The 18,639-nt window shown below is 41.8% G+C and overlaps 1 protein-coding gene across 2 annotated transcripts in view; it reads left to right on the top strand.

The window, feature by feature from the left end:
- The window catches only part of RNF128 (ring finger protein 128), a 112,152-nt gene that overhangs the window by 69,525 nt on the left and 23,988 nt on the right, over window positions 1–18,639 (top strand). The gene's annotated exons all lie outside the window — the stretch shown is intronic.

Below are 18,639 nucleotides of genomic sequence, written 5' to 3'. Positions count from 1 at the left end.
GGGCACATGTGTTGGTTTGTTATATAGGCAAATTGTGTGTCACAGGGGTTTGTGTACAGATTATGTTCTTTGCAGCAACATGGATGGAGCTGGAGGCCATTATCCTAGGTGAACAAACACGGGAATAGAAAACCAAATACCACATGTTCTCATGTAGAAGTGGGAGCTAAACTTTGAGTACATATGGACACAAAGAAGTGAGCAACAGACACTGGGGCCTACTTGAGGGTGGAGGAATGGAGGAGGGTGAATATCAAAAAACTACATATCGGGCACGATGCTTATTACATGGATGATGAAATAATCTGTACACAAACCCCTGTGACACACAATTTGCTTATATAGCATACCAACACATGTGCAAGATCAGTTGAGATCAGATCATATAAGGCTTTACATGTTAGGCCAAGGAGTCAGACTGTAATGTGTAATTAGAAGCCACTAAAGACTCCTGGGCAGAAAAAGAGGCATGATTCAACCATGTTATGGCAAAAGTCAAACAGGAAGGTCAACTCTAATGAAACTTTAAGGGAGAGACTGCATATAGGATGACCAGCTAAGAGGTTACTGTAATAGTTTCAGTACCCTATTTCAAAGAAATTATGAGGGTCTATATTAAGACAGCAGGAATAGAAAGATCTGATAATGGAGACACCAAGAAAGTAAATAGCATCTCCATGACTGACTAGGAGAGCAGTGAGGATTCAAACATGATTCTGAGGTTACTAAACTAGGTGACCAGAGGGGTTGTTACACTGTTAACTGCAATTGAGAACAGTGGAGGAGGAGCAGTTTAGATATTTTCAAGCGTGTAGGAAATATCAAAATGCTTAGAAAGAGGTCTTTTACGTGATTAGGAAGCTAATTCAGGGATTTTTGTTTTTTGTTTTTTGTTTTCTTTGAGACAGAGTCTCGCTCTGTCGCCCAGGCTGGAGTGCAGTGGCGCAATCTTGGCTCACTGCAAGCTCCACCTCCCGGGTTCAGGCCATTCTCCTGCCTCAGCCTCCTGAGTAGCTGGGACTTCAGGCGCCTACCACCACACCTGGCTAATTTTTCATATTTTTAGTAGAGATGGGGTTTCACCGTGTTAGCCAGGATGGTCTCCATCTCCTGACCTCATGATCCGCCCGACTTAGCCTCCCAAAGTGCTGGAATTACAGGCGTGGGCCACCGCGCCTGACCAATTCAGGTTTTTTAATAGTTGGACTGTATATAGTATGTATGAATATAGATTGTGAGGACTGAAACACAGCATTGTTCGTAAGATGTACACAATGTACATTTCTTGCCTATCCTTGTTTTTTGTTTGTTTTTGTTTGTTTGTTTGTTTGTTTGTTTTGAGACGGAGTCTCACTCTGTCGCCCAGGCTGGGGTGCAGTGGCATGATCTCAGCTCACTGCAAGCTCTGCCTGCCAGGTTCACACCATTCTCCCACCTCAGCCTCCCGAGTAGCTGGGACTACAGGTGCTGCCACCACGCCCAGATAATTTTTTTGTATTCTTAGTAGATACGGGCTTTCACTGTGTTAGCCAGATCAGTTGATCTCCTGACCTCGTGATCCGACCACCTTGGCCTCCCAAAGTGCTGGGATTACAGGTGTGAGCTACCATGTCCAACCTTGTTTTGTTTTTTTAACCTTCATCTAACCACAATGGCCCATATGTTCCTGAGTATCCACCCCTGCCACCTACCCCATATGTTCTAAAAGAGCAAAACTTATTTATAGTAGTTAAAAACTTATGGCCAGGTGCTTTGACTCACGCCTCTAATCCCAGCACTCTGGGAGGCCAAGGTGAGTGGATCACCTGAGGTTAGGAGTTTGAAACCAGCCCGGCCAACATGGTGAAACCCCGTCTCTACTAAAAATACAAAAATTAACTGGGCGTGGTGGCATGCACCTGTAATCCCAGCTACTCGGGAGGCTGAAGCAGGAGAATCACTTGAACCCAGGAAGGGGAGGTTGCAGTAAGCTGAGATCGTGCCACTCCACTCCACTCCACTCTGGGTGACACGAGTGAAACTCCATCTCAAAAAAATAAAAACAACCAACAACAACAACAAAAACAAAAACAACTTATTAGCAGTACACATCTTTGATTTAAAGGAAATCTTTAAAAATATATTCCAAAGCCTAACTTTTAGAATTATCTATGCTTTCAAAGATTATACAGGTTATAATATCAGAAATGAATGCTACATTATATAATTAATCACAACTTTATTACTATACATTTTCCTGAGAGATGGCTCTTAGAGAAAAGACAAATAATGTCTGTGATTTTAGTGCCATAGCTAAAAATTTAAAACCCCTAAATAAATAGAAAAAAGGGCCACTCTCTGGCAAAATTACCTCCAGACACATATGGGATATTTGGGTCATATACTTATGTTGGGAGAAAATATAACAGAGAGTCTCTACATTTCAGACTCCTTCACTCCCCATTGTTTTTGAGATTTTCCTGTTGTAAATGAGAACAAGGTGAGTCATTAACCTCTATCAAGCTGAGTAATCACACATGAGTCAGTAGTGTCCCGACCTGCGGGACAGTCGAGGGCCCTGGAAGGGGGAGTGGGAATGGAGGAGACAAGAAAACACGAGAAATGGAGACAAGACAACTAGCCTGATCAAGTCTCGTTTAATAATGGTGGTGTGATGCCTTATATAGGCTAGCAGGGGAAGAGGTTGGGCCAGGGCGGTGACGGGGGGCTGGGTCTTCTCAAATTACAATTGCGCATGCGCCGTGGGTTTGTAATTTTCCCGGGCGCGGGATCGCACCTGCGCCGTAGGCTGCATGTCTTTCTGGGCGCGAAAAGGTTTGCGCACGCGGGAAAGGTTTGGACATGCGCGGGAACAGTTTATAATGAAGAACCTGGAAATGTGCCATTTTGTCTCTGCTTTGCGGAGATCAAGCAACAGAGGTCGGCTAACTCCGGGCCTCATGGCTCCGGACAGGTCCCCCTTTTTTAATATATAATTGTGGCTAGAAGATTGTCCCTCAGGAACTGCGCCTGTCTTAGGTTGGAGTAATACATCTCATCACTGGTACCCGTCATGGGATTAGGCAGTAGCTTATGACGGCCCTCCTGTCTTAGGTTAGTGAGAGATGATGCTCTCTTACCCGTCATTGGCTGTCCAGTTCAGCGCATAGGGAAAGTGGTCATAATGGGTGTGAGTATGAAACACCGCGATCTTCTTGTTCTAGGCGATGATAATGGACCTGTATAGGCTTCGCTTGGATAGCCTCGACTTGTTGCTTAAGCAATGTCATGAGCTTATTGAAGACCAAAGGTCCTACAGAGAGTAAGAACAATAGGCAAAGCAGGGGGCCCAGGAATGGCATAAGATAGGGAAGGAGTCCATGAAACCCAGTCCAAAACGGGTTATCGGTTATTTCTTTTCGTCGTTTTTCTAGGTCTTCTTGTAGATGCCTGATTTTATCCCTGATGATCCCGGATTTGTTGGCATAGAAACAGCACTTCTCCTGTAAAGCCAAGCAGATGCCTCCCTGTTCTGCAGTTAGTAAATCTAGGCCTCTTCTATTTTGGAGCACTACTTCTGCCAGAGAATCTACCTGATCTTGTAAATCTTGTATAGTACTTGAAATGGCCTGCATATCTGAGATCAATTGGCAAGACAATTTGGTGTATTGAGTAACAGAAACCCCTAGGCTTGTAGCCCCAGTTGTTATGGCAGTAGTTATGCCTAATCCTACAAGTAAGGGGATAAATTGAATTGCCCTTTTGGCTCTTCCTAAAAAGTGATCTATAACTGGAATAGGTACAGGTTCATCTCCAGGGATAATGTCTATATCTGGCAGAAGAGTGGCTAAGACACAACGTCCTGTCCAGTTTACAGGCAAATAGCTATATGCTCTATTATTGCCACATATAAAAACTGAACTGTTTGGGGCACACAGCGATTGGGAAATATTTGTTGTGATGGAACAATTATTGAATTCCAATGATTCCTACATCGATGTCGTAGGTATTATTGAGGAAAGGGGAGTAGATGCAAGGGGAACTAGGAAATTCTAAAGGCTGTACTTCAAGGGAAGGAATTATGGTGCAAAGGGTATTGGATGTATAATTTAAGTCATTGCTGGGTATGGCAAGAGGAACAGGATCTCCTGATTGCAGACACAGCCAGCAGTCATTAGCCAGACTAGAGTTGGAATTGTTAAGCAGGTTATGAGTAGCAGTGAGGAGGTCAAAGGTCTGGGCATCAATTTTCTCTTTCCCTTGGGCTTTAGGCAAGGCCAAGGGGTGGTAGTGAATTTCCGGGTACAGGGACCTTTGCAACTCTTCAAGTTTTTTGTTTACCCTAATTTCTCGGACCTTGTCTTGTGGTCCTCCTCCGTCAGATATGAAGAGGGGGGTGAATATTCCAGCAGACAGGCTGTCCTACAATTCCAGCACAGCCAGCTGATATAAGGTTATTGGTATTTCCTACAACTGTTGGGACACTACTGGCCCCTATAGTGGGGGTTCTAGATCTTGTTAAGATAGCAGTATAGTATGTTTTACCGCCAGAGGTACATTCTAGATAAGTAGTGTAGCAGGAACTATGCATAGCAGTCTTAAATATGTTGCAAGGGCAAGTTGTAACGCCCCCTCCGTCAGATATCCTAGGGGTTGACACACACCTCCATTTGAGGGAGTCACTAGGCAGGTATGCTGTGTGAGCGGAGCAGGACACAGTTGAGAGGTACTTATTTGGAGGGGAGGTCACATATCCCCCATAGCAATCACAGGGCTTACCGTGCCGTTGTTGTATATGCGTAAGGGCCTCACGTGGATCACCGAAGCCGGCATGAACCTGGAGTACTTGGCAAGTCAGCACTAAGGTCCAGAGGGGCCAGTAGTTGAAGTTCATCTCTGCAATAGAAGGAAAAGATACTCTCAGGGAGAGAGTTACTCCCTGGATTGGCTATTGTTAGGTACCTGTCTCACCAGTCGCTCTGGCAGCCCTCTGGCTGCATCATGGGTTTGGGAAAAAACACAAACTGAGCCTCTTCCCCAGATTAACACTGGGTCTGGACCATGCCATGTGTTGTCTAATGGGTCTTTCCACATAACCATGGCAAATTGTTTTTTTTGATTCAGAATGCCAAAATCGATCGGCTGCTGATTTGTTCAGATCATCTAAATTTAAAAAATTCAAAATAAAAAGTGTGTGATTAAGTATGTTTCTAGGGGTGCCCTTAGTAGGGTACCATTCTCCCTTTTTTATTTTGTCAATGGTGGTTTTTAAGGATAGGTGTGCTCTTTCAACTATTCCTTGTCCTTGAGGGTTATAGGGAATTCCAGTAATGTGTTTTCTTTGCAATTTGAGGCAGAAGTCTTGGAAGGCTTTGGATGTATAGCCAGGACCATTGTCTGTTTTTAGTTGTTTAGGCTTTCCAATTATAGAAAAACAGTGTAGTAGATGAGCTATGACATGTTTGGTAGCTTCGCCTGTTTGTAGGGTGGCCAGTATAAATCCACTAAATGTATCTATACATACATGGATGTATTTTAAGTTATCGAATTCTGAATAATGAGTGACATCCATTTGCCAGATCATGTTGGGAGCTAGTCCTCTTGGGTTAATTCCTAAGTGAGGGACTGGTAGGTGTGTTACACAAGTCTGACATTGTTTGACTATTTGTCTTGCTTGTTTTCTAGTTATTTTAAACATTAATCTTAGAGTTCGAGCATTAAGATGATGTAAGGCATGAGTGGCTTGTGCTTGGGTTAGGTTTGTGTTTGTAGTTATGGCTATTGTTTTGGTTGCCATGTCAGCCATTTGGTTGCCCTGGGATAGGGGTCCTGGCAATCCAGAGTGAGCTCTAATATGTCCAAGAAAGAAGGGAGTTGATCTGTCATGTATTAATTGTTGGCATTGTAAAAATAATTTGGCTGTGTCTGACACATGTTTGATTTGTGCTACAGTCTCAAGTAAAGGTATTGAATGAGCTAAGTATGCACTATCGGTATAAATATTAAGGGCCTGATCAGGGAAGGCTGACAGCACCGCAATTAGGGCCTGCAATTCTACTAGCTGAGCCGAGGATTGGCTGGTTTTGAATTTAACAGTAGTGTCAGCAAAGGTATATGCAGCAGTTCCTGTGGATGACCCATCAGTGAATACTAATAAGGCATTGTCTAAAGGTGTTTTACTGATGACATGAGGAAAGACAAAAGCATGTAGCTTACAAAATTGGATAAGCTTATTTGGTGGGTAATGGTTATCTAAGTTACCGGCATAAGAGGCGCAAGCAATCGGCCACGTTTCAGTGTTTTGCATTAGCCAATGGATTTGTGGCTTAGAATAAGGTTGTATGATCGTAGAGGGTTCAATTCCAAAATGCTTTTTGCTATTTTCTCTACCTAAGATGATTAAATCTGCCATGGCATCATAATAGGGGAGTAATACCTTTTTGGGAGATGAAGGCAAATGGACCCACATAATTGGGTTATTTTGCCAGAATAAACCAGTAGGCGTCAGTGTTGTGTTAAAGATTAAAAAGGTTAATGACTGTGAATAGTTTATGTTAGTAATAAATTGCTCAGCAATGGCCGCCTCTATTTTATTAAGTGATAAAAGAGCTTCTTTTGATAAAGACCTAAGGGACTTAGGGTTGGGATCACCTCTCAGGGTGTTGAATAAAGGTTTTAAGTCTCCCGTGGTGAGTTTTAAGTAGGATCGAAGCCAATTTATGTCTCCAAGGAGCTTTTGGAAATCATTGAGGGTTTGTAACTTATCTTTACGGATAACTGCCTTTTGATTAGTAATTTTAGGTCCATTTATTTGAAAACCTAAATATGTGTAAGGGTCTTGTAGTTGTATTTTTTCTGGAGCTATTTGTAACCCCGCTGTGGTTTTTGTTTGAGTTGAGTAAAACACTGTAAAACTTGTTCTCCTACTTGTCCTGCTATAAGAATGTCATCCATATAGTGTATAATATACATTTGTTTCCAAATTTGTTTCCATACATTTGTCTCTCTAACCGAGTGTATGGCTGTAGCCACATATTCTTGACACAAGGTGGGACTGTTGGCCATACCTTAAGGTAATACTTTCCATTGATAACGTTTCATTGGTTCTCTAAAATTTACAGATGGTAAGCTAAAGGCGAATCGTTTTTGGCCAGTAGGATGAAGGGGAATTGTAAAAAAGCAATCTTTAAGGTCTATGATAATTTTAAAATATCTTTGAGGGATTGCAACTGGAGAAGGTAGCCCTGGTTGTAAGGCGCCCATAAGAACCATAGTAGCATTTACTGCTCTCAAAACTTGTAAGAGTCTCCACTTTCCAGATTTCTTTTTTATGACGAATATGGGGGTGTTCCAAGGAGAGTTGCTTTCTGTAATGTGTCCTGCCTCTAATTGTTCCTGCAGCGGCAAGCTTCTCATTGGTTAGTGGCCATTGATCAACACAAACGGGTTCATCTGACTTCCAAGTGATTGGGTCAGCACTTTTCTGGGGTGCAGGCATGTCAATGGCCACAGTTAAAAATTTCCAAGCCCCCTTTTATCTAATTTTCCTATGGCTGGGATTGGCTGTAAAATGCCATCTTCTCTTTTTCCTAACCCTTTCCCAGGGTGGTAGCCCTGAGCCAACATTTGTACAGTAACTATATCATTTGGACTATACATCATGACCCTCATTTGGGAGAGAAGATCTCTACCCCAAAGGTTAACAGGCAAATCAGGGATAACAAATGGCTTAATGAGACCGGAATTACTTTCTTGATCTCTCCAGGTGAGATATTTGGAACTTTGTCTAGGGTTATTACTTTGCCCAATTCCTCGTGAATTTGTTAAGGTCTCTGAAGTGGGCCAACTGGCGGGCCAATCTTGTTGTTTAATAATTGTTACATCGGCCCCTGTGTCTATTAGTCCTGTAAATAATTTTCCATCTAGCCATAAGGTTAGAGAGGGTTTTTGATTAGTAATGGGCTGTACCCAGTAGATGTCTGAGGATCCGAATCCTCCCTTTTCCCTTAGGGGCGATTGGACTTTATTAGCTGTTTTTAGCAATGGTAACAGGCGTAACTGCACTATTCTATTCCCTTGAGGAATGATAATGATGTTGTCAATAGCCTTGGCCACGATTTTGATTTCGCCTATATAATCACTATCAATTATTCCCGGAAAGACCTGTAGGCCTTTTATAGTGGCACTGCCTCTTCCTAGGATTAATCCAAACATGTTTGAGGGTAGGGGCCCATATATACCCGTACCTAGGGCCTGTGGTCCCATTTCAGGGGTTAATACTGTGTGGGAGGCAGAACAGAGGTCCAATCCTGCGCTTCCTGGGGTTGCTCTGCTAAGCTGTGAAACGGATTGTGGCTGGTTGGTACAAAACTGACCACCCCATAAGCTTGTTTTGGGGCCTGGGGCCGGCCTCTCAATCCATTTCCCTGTTGAGGTGTTAGGGGATTTCCTTGATTGTCAATTTTAGATTTACATTCGTTGGCCCAATGTTTTCCTCTTTTACACCTAGGGCAGAGGCCTGGAGCTTTTGCCTCTAAGGTCTTAGCTAGCTCTCCCTTACAATCCCTATTTTTCCGCACTTGAAGCACCCCTTGCTATTCTTATTTTTACTAGCGAGGAAGTCTTTTACGGTTTGTCCACTAAAGGCAGCAGCCATAGCCAAGCCCTGTTGATATGAGGGCCCTATGTCTGAACAGAGGCGGATGTAGCCTGTTAAGTTTGTTTTCTTTCTATAAGGTCTGATTGCTGCCTGACAAGCCGGGTTAGCGTTTTCGTAAGCTAGCTGTTTTACATAATCCACCCCTGCCTCGGCATTTCCAAATATTCTGCTGGCCGTGGTCAAAAGTCTACATACAAAGTCTGCAAAAGGCTCATCAGGTCCCTGTTTGACCCCCGTGAGTGAGGCTCCTGGATCCCCTTTAACAGGGAGTTTTCTCCAGGCTTTGGTAGCTGCTGTTTGGATTTGAGAAAACAGTCCAGGATCGTACTGCATCTGAGCATCGGTTTCTGTGTATTTACCCAAGCCAGTTAGCATATCAAAACCCCAACCATTTCCGGCTTGTTGGTTTCTCTTGGCCGTATCTCTACAATTTTCATAAAATTCTGACTTCCAAATCAGATGGTCACCTCCGGAAAGAACTGCTCTAACTAAGGTATTCCAATCTATGGGAGTGAGCCAATTTTCGGCCACAGATTCGACTATGGCCAGGGTATACGGGGCAGTAGCTCCGTATTGTGAGACAGCGGTTTTTAGTTCTTTTATTACAGTAAATTCAAACCCATTGTGGTGCCCCCAGGCCTGGCCCTGCGCATCTGTAGTTTCAGTTACTGGAAAAACATCTCGAGGAGAAGAATCCTCCCTATCCCTACTACCAAACGACCTTTCTTTTGGGACATGCTGTCTGGGTCTCTGAGGGTGAGAGTGTTTCTCTATTCCTTTAGGGTATTGAACGCTCTCACTTCCTATCCTTAATTTCTGCAATCTAGTGATTAAAGACTGATGTATTTCTTCAAGCTTTATTTGCTCTTCAAGTTATGCAATTTTTCCTCTAAGCTCCTCTTTTGGGTCTATTACTGCCATAACTGCGGGAGCAGAAGCCTTAATATAGGGAGGAGGATAAGTAAAAGTTTGTGGCCAGTCAGAACTATGATATTTTGCTGCCCCTTCCTCCAAATTATCCCAGTCTACTTCTGAACAGTTAAGGTTATTTTCACTTTTGTTTTCATTAGTTGTAGGTAAAACTGGGTATTTTCTGGGCTTTTCCTTATTTGATGTTTCTATATTTGTTATTGAGGGGGCCCCAGCCTCCTCTTCATTGCTCCGTAGTGATATCAAGTCTATTTCTTTACTAGGTGTGGGTTTTTCAAGGTCGGTTTGGGAGCTGCCTCTCACCGCCATTACCTCAGGATCTTTTTCTTTTTCCTTTTTATCTATTATATCTCTGATTAAGTTCCAATAGGAAAAGGCTGTCACCGGGACCTTCTCTGGTCCAAAAGTACTATAATAATCTTGAAAACAGTCTCCCACTCTACGCCACCTCTTTATGTCAATGGTTCCCTCTTATGGAAACCAAGGGCAGGTATCCTTTACAAAATCAAAAAAATTTAAACAAATCATTACTTTTAACCTTTACTCCTCGTGCTTTTAAAGCCTCTTTTAATTGCCCTACATAAATCTGATGCTGGCTTAATTCTTGTCCCATAATCAGACACTATTACTTACCTCTGGTTCCAACGCGGCAGGTTCCCGCGACGTCCGGAGGAGTTTTTCTTCCACTTTCACTTTTGGCCGACTTTAGTGCCTTCTTCCTCACTTCTTCCCCCGTGTCCAGGTCCCTGTTCAGGCGCCAGGTGTCCCGACCCGCGGGACAGTCGAACGGGCCCTGGAAGGGGGAGTGGGAATGGAGGAGACAAGAAAACACGAGAAATGGAGACAAGACAAATAGCCTGATCAAGTCTCGTTTAATAATGGTGGTGCGATGCCTTATATAGGCTGGCAGGGGAAGAGGTTGGGCAAGGGCGGTGACGGGGGGGGGGGCCGGGTCTTCTCAAATTACAATTGTGCATGCGCCATGGGTTTGTAATTTTCCCGGGCGCGGGATCGCATCTGCGCCGTAGGCTGCATATCTTTCTGGGCGCGAAAAGGGTTGCGCACGCGGGAAAGGTTTGGGCGCGCACAGGAAAGGTTTATAATGAAGAACCCGGAAATGTGCCATTTTGTCTCCGCTTTGCGGAGATCAAGCAACAGAGGTCGGCTAACTCTGGGCGTTATGGCTCCGGACAAGTAGAGTTATTAAAAAGGGCTGAACTAAGTGGCTATTATGTAAAAATAGTGTCTTTTGGAATGTTAAGGATCTATAATAAAACCCTTTGAAAAAAAAAAGTTAAGTTAATAACTTCAAATAAAGAGAGAATCTTAGTATACTATGAGATATTTCTTTTTGGCCTCATCTTTTGAAAACTGGTTACTGAGGACCATAAATTTAAGGGGTTGCTTGAGTAACAATTTTACCATGTACATTGCCATTTAAGGTTTTTACCCTTAATTTGAAAATTAAAACTGTGAATACTATTTTAATATTTTCCAGAGCGATGGCTTTTAGAGAAAAGAAAAGACAAATAATGTCTGTGATTTTAGTGCTGTAGCTAAAAACTTAAAGCCCCCAAATAAATAGGAAAAAGGGGCACTCTCTGGCAAAATTACATCCAGACCCTTAACAAATATTTGGATCATATACTCATATTGGAAGAAGATACAACAGAAGGTACTACATTTCAGACATTCAGTATTTTTGTATTAAAATTCTAGGCTAAAAGTCCTTTTATTTTATTTTGTTGCTATTGTTGTTGTTATTGTGTGTTATACTTTAAGTTCTAGGGTACATGGGCACAACGTGCAGGTTTGTTACATATGTATACATGTGCCATGTTGGTGTGCTGCACCCATTAACTCGTCATTTACATTAGGTATCTCTCCTAATGCTATCCCTCCCCCCTCCCTCCACCCCATGACAGGCTCTGGTGTGTGATGTTCCCCACCTTGTGTCCAAGTGTTCTCATTGTTCAATTCCCACCTATAAGTGAGAACATGTGGTGTTTGGTTTTCTGTCCTTGTGATAGTTTGCTCAGAGTGATGGTTTCTAGCTTCATCCATGTCTCTACAGAGGACATGAACTCATCCTTTTTTATGGCTGCATAGTATTCCATGGTGTATATGTGCCACATTTTCTTGATCCAGTCTATCATTGATGGACATTTGGGTTGGTTCCAAATCTTTGCTATTGTGAATAGTGCCGAAATAAACATACATTTCATGTGTCTTTATAGCAGCATGATTTATAATCCTTTGGGTATATGCCCAGTAATGGGATGGCTGGGTCAAATGGTATTCCTAGTTCTAGACCCTTGAGGAATCACCACACTGTCTTCCACAATGGTTGAACTAGTTTACAATCCAACCAACAGTGTAAAAGTGTTCCTATTTCTCCACATCCTCTCCAGCATCTGTTGTTTCCTGACTTTTTAATGATCGCCATTCTAACTGGTGTGAGATGGTATCTCATTGTGGTCTTGATTTGCATTTCTCTGATGGTCAGTGATGATGAGCATTTTTTTCATGTTCTGTTGGCTGCATAAATGTCTTCTTTTAACAAGTATCTGTTCATATCTTTTGCCCACTTTTTGATGGGGTTGTTTGATTTTTTTCTTGTAAATTTGTTTAAGTTCTTTGTAGATTCTGGATATTAGCCCTTTGTCAGATGGGTAGATTGAAAAGATTTTCTCGCATTCTGTAGGTTGCTTGTTCACTCTGATGGTAGTTTCTTTTGCTGTGCAGAAGTTCTTTAGTTGAATTAGATCCCATTTGTCAATTTTGGCTTTTGTTGCCATTGCTTTTGATGTTTTAGTCATGAAGTCCTTGCCCATGCCTATGTCCTGAATGGTATTGCCTAGGTTTTCTTCTAGGGTTTTTATGGTTTTAGGACTAATATTTAAGTCTTTAATCCCTACAAAGGATGCAAACTCTTCCTTTTTTATGGCTGCATAGTATTCCATGGTGTATATGTGCCATATTTTCTTAATCCAGTCTGCCACAGATGGACATTTGGGTTGATTCCAAGTCTTTGCTATTGTGAATAGTGCCGCAATAAACATACGTGTGCATGTGTCTTTATAGCAGCATGATTTATAATCCTTTGGGTGTATACCCAGTAGTGGGATGGCTGGGTCATATGGTACATCTAGTTCTAGATCCTTGAGGAATTGCCATACTGTTTTCCATAATGGTTGAACTAGTTTACAATCCCACCAACAGTGTAAAAGTGTTCCTATTTCTCCACATCCTCTCCAACACCTGTTGTTTCCTGACTTTTTAATGATTGCCATTCTAACTGGTGTGAGATGGTATCTCGTTGTGGTTTTGATTTGCATTTCTCTGATGGCGAGTGATGATGAGCATTGTTTCATGTGTCTGTTGGCTGTATGAATGTCTTATTTGTAGGGACATGGATGCAGCTGGAAACCATCATTCTTAGCAAACTATCTCAAGAACAGAAAACCAAACACTGCATGTTCTCACTCATAGGTGGGAACTGAACAATGAGATCACTTGGACTCGGGAAGGGGAACATCACACACTGGGGCCTATCAAGGGGAGGGGGGAGGGGGGAGGGATTGCATTGGGAGTTATACCTGATATAAATGATGAATTGATGGGTGCTGATGAGTTGATGGGTGCAGCACACCAACATGGCACAAGTATACATATGTAACAAACCTGCACGCTATGCACATGTACCCTAGAACTTAAAGTATAAAAAAAAAAAGAAAAGAAAGAAAGAATCATCAAGATTGGCTGAGGATTGGCAAAATAAATAAGATTTTATTCTAAAAAAAATAGTCTTTAATCCATCTTGAATTAATTTTTGTATAATGTATAAGGAAGGGAACCAGTTTCAGCTTTCTACATATGGCTAGCCAGTTTTCCCAGCACCATTTATTAAATAGGGAATCCTTTCCCCATTTCTTGTTTTTGTCAAGTTTGTCAACGATCAGATGGTAGTATATGTGTGGTATTATTTCTTAGGGCTCTGTTCTGTTCCATTAGTCTATATCTCTGTTTTGGTACCAGTACAATGCTGTTTTGGTTACTGTAGGCTTGTAGTATAGTTTGAAGTCAGGCAGCGTGATGCCTCCAACTTTGTTCTTTTGGCTTAGGATTGTCTTGGCAATGTGGGCTCTTTTTTGGTTCCATATGAACTTTAAAGTAGCCTTTTCCAACTCTGCAAAGAAAGCCATTGGTAGCTTGATGGAGATGGCATTGAATCTGTAGATTACCTTGGGCAGTATGGCCATTTTCACAATATTGATTCTTCCTATCCATGAGCATAGAGTGTTCTTCCATTTGTTTGTGTCCTCTCTTATTTTGGTTTGTAGTTCTCTATGAAGTGGTCCTTCACATCCCTTGTAAGTTGGATTCCTAGGTATTTTATTCTCTTTGAAGCAATTGTGAATGGGAGTTCACTCATGATTTGGCTCTCTGTTTGTCTGTTATTGGCGTATAGGAATGCTTGTGATTTTTGCACACTGATTTTGTATCCTGAGACTTTGTTGATGTTGCTTATGAACTTAAGGAGATTTTGGGTTGAGACGATGGGGTTTTCTAAATATACGGTCATGTCATCTGCAATCAGGGATTAATTCAATTAGCCTCTTTTCCTAATTGAATACCCTTTCTTTCTTTCTCTTGCCTGATTGTGCTGGCCAGAACTTCCAACACCGTGTTGAATAGGAGTGGTGAGAGAGGGCATCCCTGTCTTGTGCCAGTTTTCAAAGGGAATGCTTCCAGTTTTTGCCCATTCGGTATGATATTGGCTGTGGGTTTGTCATAAATAGCTCTTATTATTTTGAAATATGTTCTATCAATACCTAGTTCATTGAGAGTTTTTAGCATGAAGGGGTGTTGAATTTTGTCGAAGACCTTTTCTGCATCTATTGAGATAATCATGTGATTTTTGTCTTTAGTTCTCTTTATATGATGGATTACATTTATTGATTTCCATATGTTGAACCAGCCTTGCATCCCAGGGATGAAGCCAACTTGATCATGGTGGATAAGCTTTTTGATGTGCTGCTGGATTCAGTTTGTCAGTATTTTACTGAGGATTTTTGCATCAATGTTCATCAGGGGTATTGGTCTAAAAGTTTCTTTTTTTGTTGTATCTCTGCCAGACTTTGGTATCAGGATGATGTTGGCCTCATAAAATGAATTAGGGAGTATTCACTCTTTTTCTATTGATTGGAATAGTTTCAGAAGTAATGGTACCAGCTCCTCTTTGTAACTCTGGTATAATTTGGCTGTGGATCTGTCTGGTCCTGGACTTTTTTTGGTTGGTAGGCCATTAATTATTGCCTCAATTTCAGAAACTGTTATTGGTCTATTCAGGGATTCAACTTCTTCCTGCTTTACATTTAGGAGGGTGTATGTGTCCAGGAATTTATCCATTTCTTCTAGATTTTCTAGTTTATTTGTGTAGAGGTGTTTATAGTATTCTCTGATGGTAGTTTGTATTTCTGTGCGATTGGTGGTGATATCCCCTTTATCATTTTTTATTGCATCTATTTGATTCTTCTCTCTTTTCTTCTTTATTAGTCTTGCTAGTGCTCTATAAATTTTGTTGATCTTTTCAAAAAACCAGCTCCTGGATTCATTGATTTCTTGGAGTGTTTTTTTTTTTTTTTTTTTGTCTCTATCTCCTTCAGTTCTGCTCTGATCTTAGTTATTTCTTGTCTTCTGCTAGCTTTTGAATGTGTTTGCTCTTGCTTCTCTAGTTCTTTTAATTGTGATGTTAGGTTGTCAATTTTAGATCTTTCCTGCTTTCTCTTGTGGGCATTTAGTGCTATAAATTTCCCTCTACACACTGCTTTAAATGTGTCCCAGAGATTCTGGTATGTTGTGTCTTTGTTCTCATTGGTTTCAAAGAACATCTTTATGTCTGCCTTCATTTCGTTACATACCCAGTAGTCATTCAGGAGCAGGTTGTTCAGTTTCCATGTAGTTAAGCAGTTTTGAGTGAGTTTCTTAGTCCTGAGTTCTAGTTTGATTGCACTGTGGTCTGAGAGACAGTTTGTTATAATTTCTGTTCTTTTACATTTACTGAGGAGTGCTTTACTTCCAAGTATGTGGTCAATTTGGAATAAGTGTGATGTGGTGCTGAGAAGAATGTATATTCTGTTGATTTGGGTGGAGAGTTCTGTAGATGTCTATGAGGTCCACTTGGTGCAGAGCTGAGTGCAAATCCTGGATATCCTTGTTAACTTTCTGTCTCCTTGATTTGTCTAACGTTGACAGTGGGGTGTTAAAAAGTCTCCCATTATTATTGTGTGGGAGTCTAAGTCTCTCTTTGTAGGTCTCTAAGGACTTGCTTTATGAATCTGGGTGCTCCTGTATTGAGTGCATATATATTTAGGATAGTTAGCTTTTCTTGTTGAATTGATTCCTTTACCATTATGTAATGACCTTCTTTGTTTCTTTTGATCTTTGTTGGTTTAAAGTCTGTTTTATCAGAGATTAGGATTGCACCCTCTGCTTTCTTTTGCTTTCCATTTGCTTGGTAGATCTTCCTCCATTCCTTTATTTTGAGCCTATATGTGTCTCTGCACTTGAGATGGATCTCCTGAATACAGCACATGGATGGGTCTTGACTCTTTATCCAATTTGCCAGTCTATGTCTTTTAATTGGAGCATTTAGTCCATTTACATTTAAGGTTAATATTGTTATGTGTGAATTTGATCCTGTCGTTATTATGTTAGCTGGTTATTTTGCTCGTTAGTTGATGTAGTTTCTTCCTAGCATTGATGGTCTTTACAATTTGACATGTTTTCACAGTGGCTGGTATTGGTTGTTCCTTTCCATGTTTAGTGCTTCCTTCTGGCATTCTCGTAAGGCAGGCCTGGTGGTGACAGAATCTCTTAGCATTTGTTTGTCTGTAAATGATTTTATTTCTCCTTCATTTATGAAGCTTAGTTTGGCTGGATATGAAATTCTGGGTTTAAAATTCTTTTCTTTAAGAATGTTGAATATTGGCCCCCACTCTCTTCTGGCTTATAGAGTTTCTGCCGAGAGATCTGCTGTTACTCTGATGGGCTTCCCTTAGTGGGTAACCCGACCTTTCCCTCTGGCTGCCCTTAATATTTTTTCCTTCATTTCAACTTTGGTGAATCTGACAATTATGTGTCTTGAAGTTGCTCATCTTAAGGAGTATCTTTGTGGAATTTTCTGTATTTCGTGAATTTGAATGTTGGCCTGCCTTGCTAGGTTGGGGAAGTTCTCCTGGATAATATTCTGAAGAGTATTTTATAACTTGGTTCCATTCTCCCCATCACTTTCAGGTATACCAATCAGACGTAGATTTGGTCTTTTCTCATAGTCCCATATTTCTTGGAGGCTTTGTTCATTTCTTTTTACTCTTTTTTCTCTAAACTTCTCTTCTTGCTTCATTTAATTCATTTGATCTTCAATCACTGATACCCTTTCTTCCACTTGATTGAATCGGCTACTTAAGCTTGTGCATGCATCACGTAGTTATCTTGCCTTGGTTTTCAGCTCCATCAGGTCATTTAAGGACTTCTCTACACTGTTTATTCTAGTTAGCCATTTGTCTAATCTTTTTTCAAGGTTTTTAGCTTCTTTGCAATGGGTTTGAACATCCTCCTTTACCTTGGAGAAGTTTATTATTACCTATCATCTGAAGCCTTCTTCTCTCAAATCGTCAAAGTCATTTTCCATCCAGCTTTGTTCCGTTGCTGGCAAGTAGCTGTGTTCCTTTGGAGGAGAAGAGGCACTCTGATTTTTAGAATTTTAAGCTTTTCTGCTCTGGTTTCTCCCCATTTTTGTGGTTTTATCTACCTTTGGTCTTTGATGATGGTGACATACAGACAGGGTTTTGGTGTGGATGTCCTTTCTGTTTGTTAGTTTTCCTTCTGCCAGTCAGGACCCTCAGCTGCAGGTCTGTTGGAGTTTGCTGGAGGTCCACTCCAGACCCTGTTTGCCTGGGTTTTACCAGCGGAGGCTACAGAACAGAAAATATTGCAGAACGGCAGATGTGGCTGCCTGATCCTTCCTCTGGAAGCTTCATCTCAGAGGGGCACCCGGCTGTATGTGGTGTCAGTCAGCCCCTACTGGGAGTTATCTCCCATTTAGGCTACTCGGGAGTCAGAGACCCACTTGAGGAGGCAGTCTGTCTATTCTCAGATCTCAAACTCCGTGCTGGGAGAACCACTACTCTCTTCAAAGCTGTCAGACAGGGACGTTTAAGTCTGCAGAAGTTTCTGCTGCCTTTTGTTCAGCTATGCCCTGCCCCCAGAGATGGAGTCTACAGAGGCTGGCAGGCCTCCTTGAGCTGCGGTGGGCTCCACCCAGTTTGAGCTTCCTGGCCTCTTTGTTTACCTACTCAAGCCTCAGCAATGGTGGATGCCCCTCCCCCAGCCTTCCTGTTGCCTTGCAATTCGATCTCAGACTGCTGTGCTAGCTGTGAGTGAGGCTCCATGGGCATGGGACCCTCTGAGCCAGGCACGGGATATAATCTCCTGGTGTGCCATTTGCTAAGGCCGTTGGAAAAGGGCAGTATTAGGGTGGGACTGTCCCGATTTTCCAGGCACTGTCTGTCAGGACTTCCCTTTGCTAGGAAAGGGAATTCCCTGACCCCTTGCACTTCCTGGGTGAGGCGATGCCCCACCCTGCTCTGTGGGCTGCACCTACTGTCTGACAAGCCCCAGTGAAATGCACCCGATATGTCAGTTGGAAATGCAAAAATCACCCATCTTCTGTGTCGCTCACGCTGGGAGCTGCAGACTGGAGCTGTTCCTATTTGGCCATCTTGGATCCTCCTCTAAAAGTCCTTTTAGAGTTGTATGTGTGTATTTGTATTTATTCCAGATTGGAGTTTGATCATTAACTCAGATTAGCTCCTTAACTTAATATCAGTGGGAGGTTTCTCTGGTTGGTTATACCTTAACATTACATAAGTGCTATTCCTTTGCTTAAGATTATTGGTCTCAGGTCATATAGACTAGAAGGAATATAAACTTTGATAAGCCTTGGAATGGCATGAGCAATCTGACATTCTTACAACATTGGGAAAGATAACTTTTGTACTTTATTT

This window comes from Piliocolobus tephrosceles, chromosome 12 (genome assembly GCF_002776525.5).
Source record: "Piliocolobus tephrosceles isolate RC106 chromosome 12, ASM277652v3, whole genome shotgun sequence".
Classification (NCBI taxonomy): domain Eukaryota; kingdom Metazoa; phylum Chordata; class Mammalia; order Primates; family Cercopithecidae; genus Piliocolobus; species Piliocolobus tephrosceles.
Note: the sequence above shows the minus strand (reverse complement) of the source record. Positions and strands in the feature narration are given on the sequence as shown.